The sequence below is a fragment of the Heterodontus francisci genome, chromosome 45 (genome assembly GCF_036365525.1).
Source record: "Heterodontus francisci isolate sHetFra1 chromosome 45, sHetFra1.hap1, whole genome shotgun sequence".
Lineage (NCBI taxonomy): Eukaryota > Metazoa > Chordata > Chondrichthyes > Heterodontiformes > Heterodontidae > Heterodontus > Heterodontus francisci.
In genome coordinates this window covers 19,128,715-19,148,617 of record NC_090415.1, presented here as the reverse complement: position 1 = coordinate 19,148,617, position 19,903 = coordinate 19,128,715, and the positions used below count along the sequence as shown (strand labels likewise).

Below are 19,903 nucleotides of genomic sequence, written 5' to 3'. Positions count from 1 at the left end.
TTCTTTTGATATTGAAAAGCTTGGATAGATGGCTCTGGATTGTGTTATCTAAGTAAGTGGTTGTTCTCCTTACAGCAATGTGGATTGAGGGGAGATCTGATGCAGGTGTAGGTAAGTTAGACAAGGATAACCCGTTCCCATTAGTTGATGGTACAAGGACTAGGAGACACAGATTGATGGTTTTGGGAAAGAGATGCAGGGAAATTTGAGGAAGCACTTTTTGCTTTCCCTGCCACATTGCAACTGCAATGTCTGTCCACAAGTGTGGTGGAAGCAGAGACAATCAATGATTTCAATAGGAAATTGGAGAAACACTTGAAGGAAACAAACTTGCTCCAGGATGACGCCAATCAAGCAAGAGAATGAATCTGATTGGATGATAAGAATATTTTATCAATTTCAATTCTGTCAAAGCTTTGACATTTTTTTCGTTTGCAAAATACTGCAACATAAAGCAAAACTGCAATTTAAGGTTGCGATGGCTGGGAATCGAACCCAGGTCAACTGCTTGGAAGGCAGCTATGCTCACCACTATACCACCATCACTTACTGTACAACGTTGGTCCAGCGTTTTGATTAATAGAATGCTGTACAATGGTTTCAACTTGTACCTGAGCAACAAGATTTTGTTCACAGAAACACAATACTGTGAATGCTGGAAATCTGAAAAAAAATCAGAAAGTGCTGCAAATATTCTGATCTGCTTCTCTCTCCACAGATGCTGCCAGACCTGCTGAGTATTTCCAGCATTTCTTGTTTTTATTTCAGATTTCCAGCATCTGCAGTATTTTGCTTTTATTTTAGAGTTGAGTAGCGAACTGATCCTTTTTGCTTTCTGGGCAGAACTATGCAGTGGAGTGACGCAGAAAACTGTACGAAGAACAATGTTTTTAACGGGCCCACAATTTCGAAGTTTAAGGAGGACAAAATACACAGCAATGTATGCATTTAGTGAAGAGCTGTAAGTTTCAGGTAGATGTTACCTGAACAGAGGTGAGACAGAGAATACCCAACCCGTCTCACCTTTAGATTCCTGACCAAGATAGACCGACAAGGTACAAACTCAAGTTATGTGACCAAGTCAGAGAGTTTATTAGGATTAACCAAGATGTACAAAGTTAATACTTAACAATGGTAATAGATATTCAGTAACACACAACACCCGTTCTTGTTTCTGTGCTTGCTGCGGCACGGACTTCTCTCCTTCTTCATCCCTTGCTGTGTTTTTTCGACTGTATTCTATCTTCTCCTTTTAAGTACCAACGTTCTTCTGTTGACCCCTCTCTAAGTGTGCTGACGATGTCCTGTAACACCCTTTCATTTATCCTTCTTGTGGTGCAAGGATGTTACCATATTAGTTTTGAATTGTTCCAAGTGTCCTAATTGGTCCAGGTTGACATCATTGTTTGACACTAGTTAGTTAATGGTTGAATCTACACACAGTACAGATGTTTCCCGACTCTTTCTATTTTAGCAAGGATCCTAAAGGTTACATTCTTGCTGATCCCAGACATTTTTTTCTTTAATTCTGCCTTTATCTCATCTCTCTCCATGCAAGGATTGCTGGTGACTCTCCCATTGTTCTCAAAAAAAGGTTTAAACAAAGTATAGCCTTGAAAACACATTTCATAGTAAAGCAAGCAACAGATCAAACAGACTTCAATATATTGATGTACAAAGCATATCATTAATCCTATTATTTTAGCTGTCCTTATTTGTCACAAACGTAAAATATGTCACGGTCCATCGCGCCCACATTGTGGATTCTCCTCCAGCGACATGACTTGCCTTTTTTTTTCCTATGGCTACGTGCATCTTCCACACTGACACATCTCTCAACATGACATTTTAACATAGTTCAGTGAAGATGACCGTCATGCTTCACAATCCAACATTAACATTGTAGTTCTTGCATAAATGTAAGCCATGAAAATACTCTAAACTTTACACAGCGGTGAGCAGTGTTCAGGTGATACAGAAAATCTGGTGCGTTGGGCAGAGACAATCAGTTAATCTATCAAAGTCCCTTGAAGTTATGCTCCTATCTATACTACTTACAACACAACTATTCTTTTGATATTGAAAAGCTTGGATAGATGGCTCTGGATTGTATTATCTAAGTAAGTGGTTGTTCTCCTTACAGCAATGTGGATTGAGGGGATATCTGATGCAGGTGTAGGTAAGTTACACAAGGATAACCCGTTCCCATTAGTTGATGGTACAAGGACTAGGAGACACAGATTGATGGTTTTGGGAAAGAGATGCAGGGAAATTTGAGGAAGCACTTTTTGCTTTCCCTGCTACATTGCAACTGCAATGTCTGTCCACAAGTGTGGTGGAAGCAGAGACAATCAATGATTTCAATAGGAAATTGGAGAAACACTTGAAGGAAACAAACTTGCTCCAGGGTGACGCCAATCAAGCAGGAGAATGAATCTGATTGGATGATAAGAATATTTTATCACTTTCAATTCTGTCAAAGCTTTGACATTTTTTTCGTTTGTAAAATACTGCAACATAAAGTAAACCTGCAATTTAAGGTTGCGATGGCTGGGAACCGAACCCAGGTCAACTGCTTGGAAGGCAGCTATGCTCTCCACTATAACAGCATCCCTTACTGCACTGTGCTTGTCCAGCGTTTTGATTAATAGAATGCTGTACAATGGTTTCAACTTGCACCTGAGCAACACGATTATGTCAACAGAAACACAATACTGTGAATGCTGGAAATCTGAAATAAAATCAGAAAGTGCTGCAAATATTCTGATTAATGGTCAATCACCTGAAAAGTTAAATCTGCTTCTCTCTCCACAGATGCTGCCAGACCTGCTGAGTATTTCCAGCATTTCTTGTTTTTATTTCAGATTTCCAGCATCTGCAGTATTTTGCATTTATTTTAGAGTTTAGTAGCGAACTGATCCTTTTTGCTTACTGGGCAGAACTATGCAGTGGAGTGACGCAGAAAACTGTACGAAGAACAATGTTTTTAACGGGCCCACAATTTCGAAGTTTAAGGAGGACAAAATACACAGCAATGTATGCATATAGTAAAGAGCTGTAAGTTTCAGGTAGATGTTACCTGAACAGAGGTGAGACAGAGAATACCCAACCCGTCTCACCTTTAGATTCCAGACCAAGATAGACCGACAAGGTACAAACTCAAGTTATGTGACCAAGTCAGAGAGTTTATTAGGCTTAACCAAGATGTACAAAGTTAACACTTAGCAATGGTAATAGATATTCAGTAACACACAACACCCGTTCTTGTTTCTGTGCTTGCTGCGGCACGGACTTCTCTCCTTCTTCATCCCTTGCTGTGTTTTCTTGACTGTATTCTGTCTTCTCCTTTTAAGTACCAACGATCTTCTGTTGACCCCTCTCTAAGTGTGATGACGATGTCCTGTAACACCCTTTCTTTTATCCTTCTTGTGGTGCAAGGATGTTACCATATTAGTTTTGAATTGTTCCAAGTGTCCTAATTGGTCCAGGTTGACATCATTGTTTGACACTAGTTAGTTAATGGTTGAATCTACACACAGTACAGATGTTTCCCGACTCTTTCTATTTTAGCAAGGATCCTAAAGGTTACATTCTTGATGATCCCAGACATTTTTTTCTTTAATTCTGCCTTTATCTCATCTCTCTCCATGCAAGGAGTGCTGGTGACTCTCCCATTGTTCTCAAAAAAAGGTTTAAACAAAGTATAGCCTTGAAAACACATTTCATAATAAAGCAAGCAACAGATCAAACAGACTTCAATATATTGATGTACAAAGCATATCATTAATCCTATTATTTTAGCTGTCCTTATTTGTCACAAACGTAAAATATGCCACGGTCCATCGCGCCCACATTGTGGATTCTCCTCCAGCCACATGACTTGCCTTTTTTTTTCCTATGGCTACGTGCATCTTCCACACTGACACATCTCTCAACATGACATTTTAACATAGTTCAGTGAAGATGACCGTCATGCTTCACAATCCAACATTAACATTGCAGTTCTTGCATAAATGTAAGCCATGAAAATACTCTAAACTTTACACAGCGGTGAGCAGTGTTCAGGTGATACAGAAAATCTGGTGCGTTGGGCAGAGACAATCAGTTAATCTATCAAAGTCCCTTGAAGTTATGCTCCTATCTATACTACTTACAACACAACTATTCTTTTGATATTGAAAAGCTTGGATAGATGGCTCTGGATTGTGTTATCTAAGTAAGTGGTTGTTCTCCTTACAGCAATGTGGATTGAGGGGATATCTGATGCAGGTGTAGGTAAGTTAGACAAGGATAACCCGTTCCCATTAGTTGATGGTACAAGGACTAGGAGACACAGATTGATGGTTTTGGGAAAGAGATGCAGGGAAATTTGAGGAAGCACTTTTTGCTTTACCTGCCACATTGCAACTGCAATGTCTGTCCACAAGTGTGGTGGAAGCAGAGACAATCAATGATTTCAATAGGAAATTGGAGAAACACTTGAAGGAAACAAACTTGCTCCAGGATGACGCCAATCAAGCAAGAGAATGAATCTGATTGGATGATAAGAATATTTTATCAATTTCAATTCTGTCAAAGCTTTGACATTTTTTTCGTTTGCAAAATACTGCAACATAAAGCAAACCTGCAATTTAAGGTTGCGATGGCTGGGAATCGAACCCAGGTCAACTGCTTGGAAGGCAGCTATGCTCACCACTATACCACCATCGCTTACTGTACTATGTTGGTCCAGCGTTTTGATTAATAGAATGCTGTACAATGGTTTCAACTTGCACCTGAGCAACACGATTTTGTTCACAGAAACACAATACTGTGAATGCTGGAAATCTGAAAAAAAATCAGAAAGTGCTGCAAATATTCTGATCTGCTTCTCTCTCCACAGATGCTGCCAGACCTGCTGAGTATTTCCAGCATTTCTTGTTTTTATTTCAGATTTCCAGCGTCTGCAGTATTTTGCTTTTATTTTAGAGTTGAGTCGCGAACTGATCCTTTTTGCTTACTGGGCAGTACTATGCAGTGGAGTGACGCAGAAAACTGTACGAAGAACAATGTTTTTAACGGGCCAACAATTTCGAAGTTTAAGGAGGACAAAATACACAGCAATGTATGCATATAGTGAAGAGCTGTAAGTTTCAGGTAGATGTTACCTGAACAGAGGTGAGACAGAGAATACCCAACCCGTCTCACCTTTAGATTCCTGACCAAGATAGACCGACAAGGTACAAACTCAAGTTATGTGACCAAGTCAGAGAGTTTATTAGGCTTAACCAAGATGTACAAAGTTAATACTTAACAATGGTAATAGATATTCAGTAACACACAACACCCGTTCTTGTTTCTGTGCTTGCTGCGGCACGGACTTCTCTCCTTCTTCATCCCTTGCTGTGTTTTTTCGACTGTATTCTATCTTCTCCTTTTAAGTACCAACGTTCTTCTGTTGACCCCTCTCTAAGTGTGCTGACGATGTCCTGTAACACCCTTTCTTTTATCCTTCTTGTGGTGCAAGGATGTTACCATATTAGTTTTGAATTGTTCCAAGTGTCCTAATTGGTCCAGGTTGACATCATTGTTTGACACTAGTTAGTTAATGGTTGAATCTACACACAGTACAGATGTTTCCCGACTCTTTCTATTTTAGCAAGGATCCTAAAGGTTACATTCTTGCTGATCCCAGACATTTTTTTCTTTAATTCTGCCTTTATCTCATCTCTCTCCATGCAAGGAGTGCTGGTGACTCTCCCATTGTTCTCACAAAAAGGTTTAAACAAAGTATAGCCTTGAAAACACATTTCATAATAAAGCAAGCAACAGATCAAACAGACTTCAATATATTGATGTACAAAGCATATCATTAATCCTATTATTTTAGCTGTCCTTATTTGTCACAAACGTAAAATATGTCACGGTCCATCGCGCCCACATTGTGGAATCTCCTCCAGCTACATGACTTGCCTTTTTTTTTCCTATGGCTACGTGCATCTTCCACACTGACACATCATTCAACATGACATTTTAACATAGTTCAGTGAAGATGACCGTCATGCTTCACAATCCAACATTAACATTGCAGTTCTTGCATAAATGTAAGCCATGAAAATACTCTAAACTTTACACAGCGGTGAGCAGTGTTCAGGTGATGCAGAAAATCTGGTGCGTTGGGCAGAGACAATCAGTTAATCTATCAAAGTCCCTTGAAGTTATGCTCCTACCTATACTACTTACAACACAAATATTCTTTTGATATTGAAAAGCTTGGATAGATGGCTCTGGATTGTGTTATCTAAGTAAGTGGTTGTTCTCCTTACAGCAATGTGGATTGAGGGGAGATCTGATGCAGGTGTAGGTAAGTTAGACAAGGATAACCCGTTCCCATTAGTTGATGGTACAAGGACTAGGAGACACAGATTGATGGTTTTGGGAAAGAGATGCAGGGAAATTTGAGGAAGCACTTTTTGCTTTCCCTGCCACATTGCAACTGCAATGTCTGTCCACAAGTGTGGTGGAAGCAGAGACAATCAATGATTTCAATAGGAAATTGGAGAAACACTTGAAGGAAACAAACTTGCTCCAGGATGACGCCAATCAAGCAAGAGAATGAATCTGATTGGATGATAAGAATATTTTATCAATTTCAATTCTGTCAAAGCTTTGACATTTTTTTCGTTTGCAAAATACTGCAACATAAAGCAAAACTGCAATTTAAGGTTGCGATGGCTGGGAATCGAACCCAGGTCAACTGCTTGGAAGGCAGCTATGCTCACCACTATACCACCATCGCTTACTGTACTATGTTGGTCCAGCGTTTTGATTAATAGAATGCTGTACAATGGTTTCAACTTGTACCTGAGCAACAAGATTTTGTTCACAGAAACACAATACTGTGAATGCTGGAAATCTGAAAAAAAATCAGAAAGTGCTGCAAATATTCTGATCTGCTTCTCTCTCCACAGATGCTGCCAGACCTGCTGAGTATTTCCAGCATTTCTTGTTTTTATTTCAGATTTCCAGCATCTGCAGTATTTTGCTTTTATTTTAGAGTTGAGTAGCGAACTGATCCTTTTTGCTTTCTGGGCAGAACTATGCAGTGGAGTGACGCAGAAAACTGTACGAAGAACAATGTTTTTAACGGGCCCACAATTTCGAAGTTTAAGGAGGACAAAATACACAGCAATGTATGCATTTAGTGAAGAGCTGTAAGTTTCAGGTAGATGTTACCTGAACAGAGGTGAGACAGAGAATACCCAACCCGTCTCACCTTTAGATTCCTGACCAAGATAGACCTACAAGGTACAAACTCAAGTTATGTGACCAAGTCAGAGAGTTTATTTGGCTTAACTAAGATGTACAAAGTTAATACTTAACAATGGTAATAGATATTCAGTAACACACAACACCCGTTCTTGTTTCTGTTCTTGCTGCCGCACGGACTTCTCTCCTTCTTCATCCCTTGCTGTGTTTTTTTGACTATATTCTATCTTCTCCTTTTAAGTACCAACGATCTTCTGTTGACCCCTGTCCAAGTGTGCTGACGATGTCCTGTAACACCCTTTCATTTATCCTTCTTGTGGTGCAAGGATGTTACCATATTAGTTTTGAATTGTTCCAAGTGTCCTAATTGGTCCAGGTTGACATCATTGTTTGACACTAGTTAGTTAATGGTTGAATCTACACACAGTACAGATGTTTCCCGACACTTTCTATTTTAGCAAGGATCCTAAAGGTTACATTCTTGCTGATCCCAGACATTTTTTTCTTTAATTCTGCCTTTATCTCATCTCTCTCCATGCAAGGATTGCTGGTGACTCTCCCATTGTTCTCAAAAAAAGGTTAAAACAAAGTATAGCCTTGAAAACACATTTCATAGTAAAGCAAGCAACAGATCAAACAGACTTCAATATATTGATGTACAAAGCATATCATTAATCCTATTATTTTAGCTGTCCTTATTTGTCACAAACGTAAAATATGTCACGGTCCATCGCGCCCACATTGTGGATTCTCCTCCAGCGACATGACTTGCCTTTTTTTTTCCTATGGCTACGTGCATCTTCTACACTGACACATCTCTCAACATGACATTTTAACATAGTTCAGTGAAGATGACCGTCATGCTTCACAATCCAACATTAACATTGCAGTTCTTGCATAAATGTAAGCCATGAAAATACTCTAAACTTTACACAGCGGTGAGCAGTGTTCAGGTGATACAGAAAATCTGGTGCGTTGGGCAGAGACAATCAGTTAATCTATCAAAGTCTCTTGATGTCATGCTCCTATCTATACTACTTACAACACAACTATTCTTTTGTTACTGCAAAGCTTGGATAGATGGCTCTGGATTGTGTTATCTAAGTAAGTGGTTGTTCTCCTTCCAGCAATGTGGATTGAGGGGAGATCTGATGCAGATGTAGGTAAGTTAGACAAGGATAACCCGTTCCCATTAGTTGATGGTACAAGGACTAGGAGACACAGATTGATGGTTTTGGGAAAGAGATGCAGCGAAATGTGAGGAAGCACTTTTTGCTTTACCTGCTACATTGCAACTGCAATCTCTGTCCACAAGTGTGGTGGAAGCAGAGACAATCAATGATTTCAATAGGAAATTGGAGAAACACTTGAAGGAAACAAACTTGCTCCAGGGTGACGCCAATCAAGCGGGAGAATGAATCTGATTGGATGATAAGAATATTTTATCAATTTCAATTCTGTCAAAGCTTTGACATTTTTTTCGTTTGTAAAATACTGCAACATAAAGTAAACCTGCAATTTAAGGTTGCGATGGCTGGGAATCGAACCCAGGTCAACTGCTTGGAAGGCAGCTATGCTCACCACTATACCACCATCGCTTACTGCACTATGCTGGTCCAGCGTTTTGATTAATAGAATGCTGTACAATGGTTTCAACTTGCACCTGAGCAATACGATTATGTTAACAGAAACACAATACTGTGAATGCTGGAAATCTGAAATAAAATCAGAAAGTGCTGCAAATATTCTGATCAAAGGTCTCTAACCTGAAACGTTAACTCCGCTTCTCTCTCCACAGATGCTGCCAGACCTGCTGAGTATTTCCAGCATTTCTTGTTTTTATTTCAGATTTCCAGCATCTGCAGTATTTTGCTTTTATTTTAGAGTTTAGTAGCGTACTGATCCTTTTTGCTTACTGGGCAGAACTATGCAGTGGAGAGACGCTCAAAACTGTACGAAGAACAATGTTTTTAACGGGCCCACAATTTCGAAGTTTAAGGAGGACAAAATACACAGCAATGTATGCATATAGTAAAGAGCTGCAAGTTTCAGATCGATATTACCTGAACAGAGGTGAGACAGAGAATACCCAACCCGTCTCACCTTTAGATTCCTGACCAAGATAGACCTACAAGGTACAAACTCAAGTTATGTGACCAAGTCAGAGAGTTTATTTGGCTTAACTAAGATGTACAAAGTTAATACTTAACAATGGTAATAGATATTCAGTAACACACAACACCCGTTCTTGTTTCTGTTCTTGCTGCCGCACGGACTTCTCTCCTTCTTCATCCCTTGCTGTGTTTTTTTGACTATATTCTATCTTCTCCTTTTAAGTACCAACGATCTTCTGTTGACCCCTGTCCAAGTGTGCTGACGATGTCCTGTAACACCCTTTCTTTTATCCTTCTTGTGGTGCAAGGATGTTACCATATTAGTTTTGAATTGTTCCAAGTGTCCTAATTGGTCTAGGTTGACATTACTGTTTGACACCAGTTAGTTAATGGTTGAATCTACACACAGTACCGATGTTTCCAGACTCTTTCTATTTCAGCAAGGATCCTAAAGGTTACATTCTTGCTGATCCCAGACATTTTTTTCTTTAATTCTGCCTTTATCTCATCTCTCTCCATGCAAGGAGTGCTGGTGACTCTCCCATTGTTCTCACAAAAAGGTTTAAACAAAGTATCGCCTTGAAAACACATTTCATAATAAAGCAAGCAACAGATCAAACAGACTTCAATATATTGATGTACAAAGCATATCATTAATCCTATTATTTTAGCTGTCCTTATTTGTCACAAACGTAAAATATGTCACGGTCCATCGCGCCCACATTGTGGATTCTCCTCCAGCTACATGACTTGCCTTTTTTTTTCCTATGGCTACGTGCATCTTCCACACTGACACATCTCTCAACATGACATTTTAACATAGTTCAGTGAAGATGACCGTCATGCTTCACAATCCAACCTAACATTGCAGTTCTTGCATAAATGTAAGCCATGAAAATACTCCAAACTTTACACAGCGTTGAGCAGTGTTCAGGTGATACAGAAAATCTGGTGCGTTGGGCAGAGACAATCAGTTAATCTATCAAAGTCTCTTGAAGTTATGCTCCTATCTATACTACTTACAACACAACTATTCTTATGCTATTGAAAAGCTTGGATAGATGGCTCTGGATTGTGTTATCTAAGTAGGTGGTTGTTCTCCTTCCAGCAATGTGGATTGAGGGGAGATCTGATGCAGGTGTAGGTAAGTTAGACAAGGATAACCCGTTCCCATTAGTTGATGGTACAATGACTAGGAGACACAGATTGATGGTTTTGGGAAAGAGATGCCGGGAAATGTGAGGAAGCACTTTTTGCTTTCCCTGCTACATTGCAACTGCAATGTCTGTCCACAAGTGTGGTGGAAGCAGAGACAATCAATGATTTCAATAGGAAATTGGAGAAACACTTGAAGGAAACAAACTTGCTCCAGGGTGACGCCAATCAAGCAGGAGTATGAATCTGATTGGATGATAAGAATATTTTATCACTTTCAATTCTGTCAAAGCTTTGACATTTTTTTCGTTTGTAAAATACTGCAACATAAAGTAAACCTGCAACTTAAGGTTGCGATGGCCGGGAATCGAACCCAGGTCAACTGCTTGGAAGGCAGCTATGCTCTCCACTATACCAGCATCGCTTACTGCACTGTACTTGTCCAGCGTTTTGATTAATAGAATGCTGTACAATGGTTTCAACTTGCACCTGAGCAACACGATTATGTCAACAGAAACACAATACTGTGAATGCTGGAAATCTGAAATAAAATCAGAAAGTGCTACAAATATTCTGATTAATGGTCACTCACCTGAAAAGTTAAATCTGCTTCTCTCTCCACAGATGCTGCCAGACCTGCTGAGTATTTCCAGCATTTCTTGTTTTTATTTCAGATTTCCAGCATCTGCAGTATTTTGCATTTATTTTAGAGTTTAGTAGCGAACTGATCCTTTTTGCTTACTGGGCAGAACTATGCAGTGGAGTGACGCAGAAAACTGTACGAAGAACAATGTTTTTAACGGGCCCACAATTTCGAAGTTTAAGGAGGACAAAATACAAAGCAATGTATGCATATAGTAAAGAGCTGTAAGTTTCAGGTAGATGTTACCTGAACAGAGGTGAGACAGAGAATACCCAACCCGTCTCACCTTTAGATTCCAGACCAAGATAGACCGACAAGGTACAAACTCAAGTTATGTGTCCAAGTCAGAGAGTTTATTAGGCTTAACCAAGATGTACAAAGTTAACACTTAGCAAGGGTAATAGATATTCAGTAACACACAACACCCGTTCTTGTTTCTGTGCTTGCTGCGGCACGGACTTCTCTCCTTCTTCATCCCTTGCTGTGTTTTCTTGACTGTATTCTATCTTCTCCTTTTAAGTACCAACGATCTTCTGTTGACCCCTCTCTAAGTGTGATGACGATGTCCTGTAACACCCTTTCTTTTATACTTCTTGTGGTGCAAGGATGTTACCATATTAGTTTTGAATTGTTCCAAGTGTCCTAATTGGTCCAGGTTGACAACATTGTTTGACACTAGTTAGTTAATGGTTGAATCTACACACAGTACAGATGTTTCCCGACTCTTTCTATTTTAGCAAGGATCCTAAAGGTTACATTCTTGATGATCCCAGACATGTTTTTCTTTAATTCTGCCTTTATCTCATCTCTCTCCATGCAAGGAGTGCTGGTGACTCTCCCATTGTTCTCAAAAAAAGGTTTAAACAAAGTATAGCCTTGAAAACACATTTCATAATAAAGCAAGCAACAGATCAAACAGACTTCAATATATTGATGTACAAAGCATATCATTAATCCTATTATTTTAGCTGTCCTTATTTGTCACAAACGTAAAATATGCCACGGTCCATCGCGCCCACATTGTGGATTCTCCTCCAGCCACATGACTTGCCTTTTTTTTTCCTATGGCTACGTGCATCTTCCACACTGACACATCTCTCAACATGACATTTTAACATAGTTCAGTGAAGATGACCGTCATGCTTCACAATCCAACATTAACATTGCAGTTCTTGCATAAATGTAAGCCATGAAAATACTCTAAACTTTACACAGCGGTGAGCAGTGTTCAGGTGATACAGAAAATCTGGTGCGTTGGGCAGAGACAATCAGTTAATCTATCAAAGTCCCTTGAAGTTATGCTCCTATCTATACTACTTACAACACAACTATTCTTTTGATATTGAAAAGCTTGGATAGATGGCTCTGGATTGTGTTATCTAAGTAAGTGGTTGTTCTCCTTACAGCAATGTGGATTGAGGGGATATCTGATGCAGGTGTAGGTAAGTTAGACAAGGATAACCCGTTCCCATTAGTTGATGGTACAAGGACTAGGAGACACAGATTGATGGTTTTGGGAAAGAGATGCAGGGAAATTTGAGGAAGCACTTTTTGCTTTACCTGCCACATTGCAACTGCAATGTCTGTCCACAAGTGTGGTGGAAGCAGAGACAATCAATGATTTCAATAAGAAATTGGAGAAACACTTGAAGGAAACAAACTTGCTCCAGGATGACGCCAATCAAGCAAGAGAATGAATCTGATTGGATGATAAGAATATTTTATCAATTTCAATTCTGTCAAAGCTTTGACATTTTTTTCGTTTGCAAAATACTGCAACATAAAGCAAACCTGCAATTTAAGGTTGCGATGGCTGGGAATCGAACCCAGGTCAACTGCTTGGAAGGCAGTTATGCTCACCACTATACCACCATCGCTTACTGTACTATGTTGGTCCAGCGTTTTGATTAATAGAATGCTGTACAATGGTTTCAACTTGCACCTGAGCAACACGATTTTGTTCACAGAAACACAATACTGTGAATGCTGGAAATCTGAAAAAAAATCAGAAAGTGCTGCAAATATTCTGATCTGCTTCTCTCTCCACAGATGCTGCCAGACCTGCTGAGTATTTCCAGCATTTCTTGTTTTTATTTCAGATTTCCAGCGTCTGCAGTATTTTGCTTTTATTTTAGAGTTGAGTCGCGAACTGATCCTTTTTGCTTACTGGGCAGAACTATGCAGTGGAGTGACGCAGAAAACTGTACGAAGAACAATGTTTTTAACGGGCCAACAATTTCGACGTTTAAGGAGAACAAAATACACAGCAATGTATGCATATAGTGAAGAGCTGTAAGTTTCAGGTAGATGTTACCTGAACAGAGGTGAGACAGAGAATACCCAACCCGTCTCACCTTTAGATTCCTGACCAAGATAGACCGACAAGGTACAAACTCAAGTTATGTGACCAAGTCAGAGAGTTTATTAGGCTTAACCAAGATGTACAAAGTTAATACTTAACAATGGTAATAGATATTCAGTAACACACAACACCCGTTCTTGTTTCTGTGCTTGCTGCCGCACGGACTTCTCTCCTTCTTCATCCCTTGCTGTGTTTTTTCGACTGTATTCTATCTTCTCCTTTTAAGTACCAACGTTCTTCTGTTGACCCCTCTCTAAGTGTGCTGACGATGTCCTGTAACACCCTTTCTTTTATCCTTCTTGTGGTGCAAGGATGTTACCATATTAGTTTTGAATTGTTCCAAGTGTCCTAATTGGTCCAGGTTGACATCATTGTTTGACACTAGTTAGTTAATGGTTGAATCTACACACAGTACAGATGTTTCCCGACTCTTTCTATTTTAGCAAGGATCCTAAAGGTTACATTCTTGCTGATCCCAGACATTTTTTTCTTTAATTCTGCCTTTATCTCATCTCTCTCCATGCAAGGAGTGCTGGTGACTCTCCCATTGTTCTCACAAAAAGGTTTAAACAAAGTATAGCCTTGAAAACACATTTCATAATAAAGCAAGCAACAGATCAAACAGACTTCAATATATTGATGTACAAAGCATATCATTAATCCTATTATTTTAGCTGTCCTTATTTGTCACAAACGTAAAATATGTCACGGTCCATCGCGCCCACATTGTGGATTCTCCTCCAGCTACATGACTTGCCTTTTTTTTTCCTATGGCTACGTGCATCTTCCACACTGACACATCTCTCAACATGACATTTTAACATAGTTCAGTGAAGATGACCGTCATGCTTCACAATCCAACATTAACATTGCAGTTCTTGCATAAATGTAAGCCATGAAAATACTCTAAACTTTACACAGCGGTGAGCAGTGTTCAGGTGATGCAGAAAATCTGGTGCGTTGGGCAGAGACAATCAGTTAATCTATCAAAGTCCCTTGAAGTTATGCTCCTACCTATACTACTTACAACACAACTATTCTTTTGATATTGAAAAGCTTGGATAGATGGCTCTGGATTGTGTTATCTAAGTAAGTGGTTGTTCTCCTGACAGCAATGTGGATTGAGGGGAGATCTGATGCAGGTGTACGTAAGTTAGACAAGGATAACCCGTTCCCATTAGTTGATGGTACAAGGACTAGGAGACACAGATTGATGGTTTTGGGAAAGAGATGCAGGGAAATTTGAGGAAGCACTTTTTGCTTTCCCTGCTACATTGCAACTGCAATGTCTGTCCACAAGTGTGGTGGAAGCAGAGACAATCAATGATTTCAATAGGAAATTGGAGAAACACTTGAAGGAAACAAACTTGCTCCAGGGTGACGCCAATCAAGCAGGAGAATGAATCTGATTGGATGATAAGAATATTTTATCACTTTCAATTCTGTCAAAGCTTTGACATTTTTTTCGTTTGTAAAATACTGCAACATAAAGTAAACCTGCAATTTAAGGTTGCGATGGCTGGGAACCGAACCCAGGTCAACTGCTTGGAAGGCAGCTATGCTCTCCACTATAACAGCATCCCTTACTGCTCTGTGCTTGTCCAGCGTTTTGATTAATAGAATGCTGTACAATGGTTTCAACTTGCACCTGAGCAACACGATTATGTCAACAGAAACACAATACTGTGAATGCTGGAAATCTGAAATAAAATCAGAAAGTGCTGCAAATATTCTGATTAATGGTCAATCACCTGAAAAGTTAAATCTGCTTCTCTCTCCACAGATGCTGCCAGACCTGCTGAGTATTTCCAGCATTTCTTGTTTTTATTTCAGATTTCCAGCATCTGCAGTATTTTGCATTTATTTTAGAGTTTAGTAGCGAACTGATCCTTTTTGCTTACTGGGCAGAACTATGCAGTGGAGTGACGCAGAAAACTGTACGAAGAACAATGTTTTTAACGGGCCCACAATTTCGAAGTTTAAGGAGGACAAAATACACAGCAATGTATGCATATAGTAAAGAGCTGTAAGTTTCAGGTAGATGTTACCTGAACAGAGGTGAGACAGAGAATACCCAACCCGTCTCACCTTTAGATTCCAGACCAAGATAGACCGACAAGGTACAAACTCAAGTTATGTGACCAAGTCAGAGAGTTTATTAGGCTTAACCAAGATGTACAAAGTTAACACTTAGCAATGGTAATAGATATTCAGTAACACACAACACCCGTTCTTGTTTCTGTGCTTGCTGCGGCACGGACTTCTCTCCTTCTTCATCCCTTGCTGTGTTTTCTTGACTGTATTCTGTCTTCTCCTTTTAAGTACCAACGATCTTCTGTTGACCCCTCTCTAAGTGTGATGACGATGTCCTGTAACACCCTTTCTTTTATCCTTCTTGTGGTGCAAGGATGTTACCATATTAGTTTTGAATTGTTCCAAGTGTCCTAATTGGTCCAGGTTGACATCATTGTTTGACACTAGTTAGTTAATGGTTGAATCTACACACAGTACAGATGTTTCCCGACTCTTTCTATTTTAGCAAGGATCCTAAAGGTTACATTCTTGATGATCCCAGACATTTTTTTCTTTAATTCTGCCTTTATCTCATCTCTCTCCATGCAAGGAGTGCTGGTGACTCTCCCATTGTTCTCAAAAAAAGGTTTAAACAAAGTATAGCCTTGAAAACACATTTCATAATAAAGCAAGCAACAGATCAAACAGACTTCAATATATTGATGTACAAAGCATATCATTAATCCTATTATTTTAGCTGTCCTTATTTGTCACAAACGTAAAATATGCCACGGTCCATCGCGCCCACATTGTGGATTCTCCTCCAGCCACATGACTTGCCTTTTTTTTTCCTATGGCTACGTGCATCTTCCACACTGACACATCTCTCAACATGACATTTTAACATAGTTCAGTGAAGATGACCGTCATGCTTCACAATCCAACATTAACATTGCAGTTCTTGCATAAATGTAAGCCATGAAAATACTCTAAACTTTACACAGCGGTGAGCAGTGTTCAGGTGATACAGAAAATCTGGTGCGTTGGGCAGAGACAATCAGTTAATCTATCAAAGTCCCTTGAAGTTATGCTCCTATCTATACTACTTACAACACAACTATTCTTTTGATATTGAAAAGCTTGGATAGATGGCTCTGGATTGTGTTATCTAAGTAAGTGGTTGTTCTCCTTACAGCAATGTGGATTGAGGGGATATCTGATGCAGGTGTAGGTAAGTTAGACAAGGATAACCCGTTCCCATTAGTTGATGGTACAAGGACTAGGAGACACAGATTGATGGTTTTGGGAAAGAGATGCAGGGAAATTTGAGGAAGCACTTTTTGCTTTACCTGCCACATTGCAACTGCAATGTCTGTCCACAAGTGTGGTGGAAGCAGAGACAATCAATGATTTCAATAGGAAATTGGAGAAACACTTGAAGGAAACAAACTTGCTCCAGGATGACGCCAATCAAGCAAGAGAATGAATCTGATTGGATGATAAGAATATTTTATCAATTTCAATTCTGTCAAAGCTTTGACATTTTTTTCGTTTGCAAAATACTGCAACATAAAGCAAACCTGCAATTTAAGGTTGCGATGGCTGGGAATCGAACCCAGGTCAACTGCTTGGAAGGCAGCTATGCTCACCACTATACCACCATCGCTTACTGTACTATGTTGGTCCAGCGTTTTGATTAATAGAATGCTGTACAATGGTTTCAACTTGCACCTGAGCAACACGATTTTGTTCACAGAAACACAATACTGTGAATGCTGGAAATCTGAAAAAAAATCAGAAAGTGCTGCAAATATTCTGATCTGCTTCTCTCTCCACAGATGCTGCCAGACCTGCTGAGTATTTCCAGCATTTCTTGTTTTTATTTCAGATTTCCAGCGTCTGCAGTATTTTGCTTTTATTTTAGAGTTGAGTCGCGAACTGATCCTTTTTGCTTACTGGGCAGTACTATGCAGTGGAGTGACGCAGAAAACTGTACGAAGAACAATGTTTTTAACGGGCCAACAATTTCGAAGTTTAAGGAGGACAAAATACACAGCAATGTATGCATATAGTGAAGAGCTGTAAGTTTCAGGTAGATGTTACCTGAACAGAGGTGAGACAGAGAATACCCAACCCGTCTCACCTTTAGATTCCTGACCAAGATAGACCGACAAGGTACAAACTCAAGTTATGTGACCAAGTCAGAGAGTTTATTAGGCTTAACCAAGATGTACAAAGTTAATACTTAACAATGGTAATAGATATTCAGTAACACACAACACCCGTTCTTGTTTCTGTGCTTGCTGCGGCACGGACTTCTCTCCTTCTTCATCCCTTGCTGTGTTTTTTCGACTGTATTCTATCTTCTCCTTTTAAGTACCAACGTTCTTCTGTTGACCCCTCTCTAAGTGTGCTGACGATGTCCTGTAACACCCTTTCTTTTATCCTTCTTGTGGTGCAAGGATGTTACCATATTAGTTTTGAATTGTTCCAAGTGTCCTAATTGGTCCAGGTTGACATCATTGTTTGACACTAGTTAGTTAATGGTTGAATCTACACACAGTACAGATGTTTCCCGACTCTTTCTATTTTAGCAAGGATCCTAAAGGTTACATTCTTGCTGATCCCAGACATTTTTTTCTTTAATTCTGCCTTTATCTCATCTCTCTCCATGCAAGGAGTGCTGGTGACTCTCCCATTGTTCTCACAAAAAGGTTTAAACAAAGTATAGCCTTGAAAACACATTTCATAATAAAGCAAGCAACAGATCAAACAGACTTCAATATATTGATGTACAAAGCATATCATTAATCCTATTATTTTAGCTGTCCTTATTTGTCACAAACGTAAAATATGTCACGGTCCATCGCGCCCACATTGTGGAATCTCCTCCAGCTACATGACTTGCCTTTTTTTTTCCTATGGCTACGTGCATCTTCCACACTGACACATCATTCAACATGACATTTTAACATAGTTCAGTGAAGATGACCGTCATGCTTCACAATCCAACATTAACATTGCAGTTCTTGCATAAATGTAAGCCATGAAAATACTCTAAACTTTACACAGCGGTGAGCAGTGTTCAGGTGATGCAGAAAATCTGGTGCGTTGGGCAGAGACAATCAGTTAATCTATCAAAGTCCCTTGAAGTTATGCTCCTACCTATACTACTTACAACACAAATATTCTTTTGATATTGAAAAGCTTGGATAGATGGCTCTGGATTGTGTTATCTAAGTAAGTGGTTGTTCTCCTTACAGCAATGTGGATTGAGGGGAGATCTGATGCAGGTGTAGGTAAGTTAGACAAGGATAACCCGTTCCCATTAGTTGATGGTACAAGGACTAGGAGACACAGATTGATGGTTTTGGGAAAGAGATGCAGGGAAATTTGAGGAAGCACTTTTTGCTTTCCCTGCCACATTGCAACTGCAATGTCTGTCCACAAGTGTGGTGGAAGCAGAGACAATCAATGATTTCAATAGGAAATTGGAGAAACACTTGAAGGAAACAAACTTGCTCCAGGATGACGCCAATCAAGCAAGAGAATGAATCTGATTGGATGATAAGAATATTTTATCAATTTCAATTCTGTCAAAGCTTTGACATTTTTTTCGTTTGCAAAATACTGCAACATAAAGCAAAACTGCAATTTAAGGTTGCGATGGCTGGGAATCGAACCCAGGTCAACTGCTTGGAAGGCAGCTATGCTCACCACTATACCACCATCGCTTACTGTACTATGTTGGTCCAGCGTTTTGATTAATAGAATGCTGTACAATGGTTTCAACTTGTACCTGAGCAACAAGATTTTGTTCACAGAAACACAATACTGTGAATGCTGGAAATCTGAAAAAAAATCAGAAAGTGCTGCAAATATTCTGATCTGCTTCTCTCTCCACAGATGCTGCCAGACCTGCTGAGTATTTCCAGCATTTCTTGTTTTTATTTCAGATTTCCAGCATCTGCAGTATTTTGCTTTTATTTTAGAGTTGAGTAGCGAACTGATCCTTTTTGCTTTCTGGGCAGAACTATGCAGTGGAGTGACGCAGAAAACTGTACGAAGAACAATGTTTTTAACGGGCCCACAATTTCGAAGTTTAAGGAGGACAAAATACACAGCAATGTATGCATTTAGTGAAGAGCTGTAAGTTTCAGGTAGATGTTACCTGAACAGAGGTGAGACAGAGAATACCCAACCCGTCTCACCTTTAGATTCCTGACCAAGATAGACCTACAAGGTACAAACTCAAGTTATGTGACCAAGTCAGAGAGTTTATTTGGCTTAACTAAGATGTACAAAGTTAATACTTAACAATGGTAATAGATATTCAGTAACACACAACACCCGTTCTTGTTTCTGTTC

General features: G+C 39.5%; 8 non-coding genes across 8 annotated transcripts; all 8 read right to left on the bottom strand.

Annotated features, from left to right (window-relative positions):
- Positions 1–474: 474 nt before the first annotated feature.
- Positions 475–546, bottom strand: trnag-ucc (transfer RNA glycine (anticodon UCC)). The gene has a single exon. It is a non-coding gene; the product is annotated as a tRNA-Gly (tRNA).
- Positions 547–4,638: 4,092 nt separating this feature from the next.
- On the bottom strand, positions 4,639–4,710 carry trnag-ucc (transfer RNA glycine (anticodon UCC)). Its single transcript has one exon. It is a non-coding gene; the product is annotated as a tRNA-Gly (tRNA).
- Positions 4,711–6,706: 1,996 nt separating this feature from the next.
- trnag-ucc (transfer RNA glycine (anticodon UCC)) lies at positions 6,707–6,778 on the bottom strand. Its single transcript has one exon. It is a non-coding gene; the product is annotated as a tRNA-Gly (tRNA).
- A 1,996-nt stretch (positions 6,779–8,774) lies between these two features.
- trnag-ucc (transfer RNA glycine (anticodon UCC)) lies at positions 8,775–8,846 on the bottom strand. The gene has a single exon. It is a non-coding gene; the product is annotated as a tRNA-Gly (tRNA).
- A 2,023-nt stretch (positions 8,847–10,869) lies between these two features.
- trnag-ucc (transfer RNA glycine (anticodon UCC)) lies at positions 10,870–10,941 on the bottom strand. Its single transcript has one exon. It is a non-coding gene; the product is annotated as a tRNA-Gly (tRNA).
- A 2,024-nt stretch (positions 10,942–12,965) lies between these two features.
- trnag-ucc (transfer RNA glycine (anticodon UCC)) lies at positions 12,966–13,037 on the bottom strand. The gene has a single exon. It is a non-coding gene; the product is annotated as a tRNA-Gly (tRNA).
- A 4,092-nt stretch (positions 13,038–17,129) lies between these two features.
- Positions 17,130–17,201, bottom strand: trnag-ucc (transfer RNA glycine (anticodon UCC)). The gene has a single exon. It is a non-coding gene; the product is annotated as a tRNA-Gly (tRNA).
- Positions 17,202–19,197: 1,996 nt separating this feature from the next.
- trnag-ucc (transfer RNA glycine (anticodon UCC)) lies at positions 19,198–19,269 on the bottom strand. The gene has a single exon. It is a non-coding gene; the product is annotated as a tRNA-Gly (tRNA).
- Between the last annotated feature and the right edge of the window lie 634 nt (positions 19,270–19,903).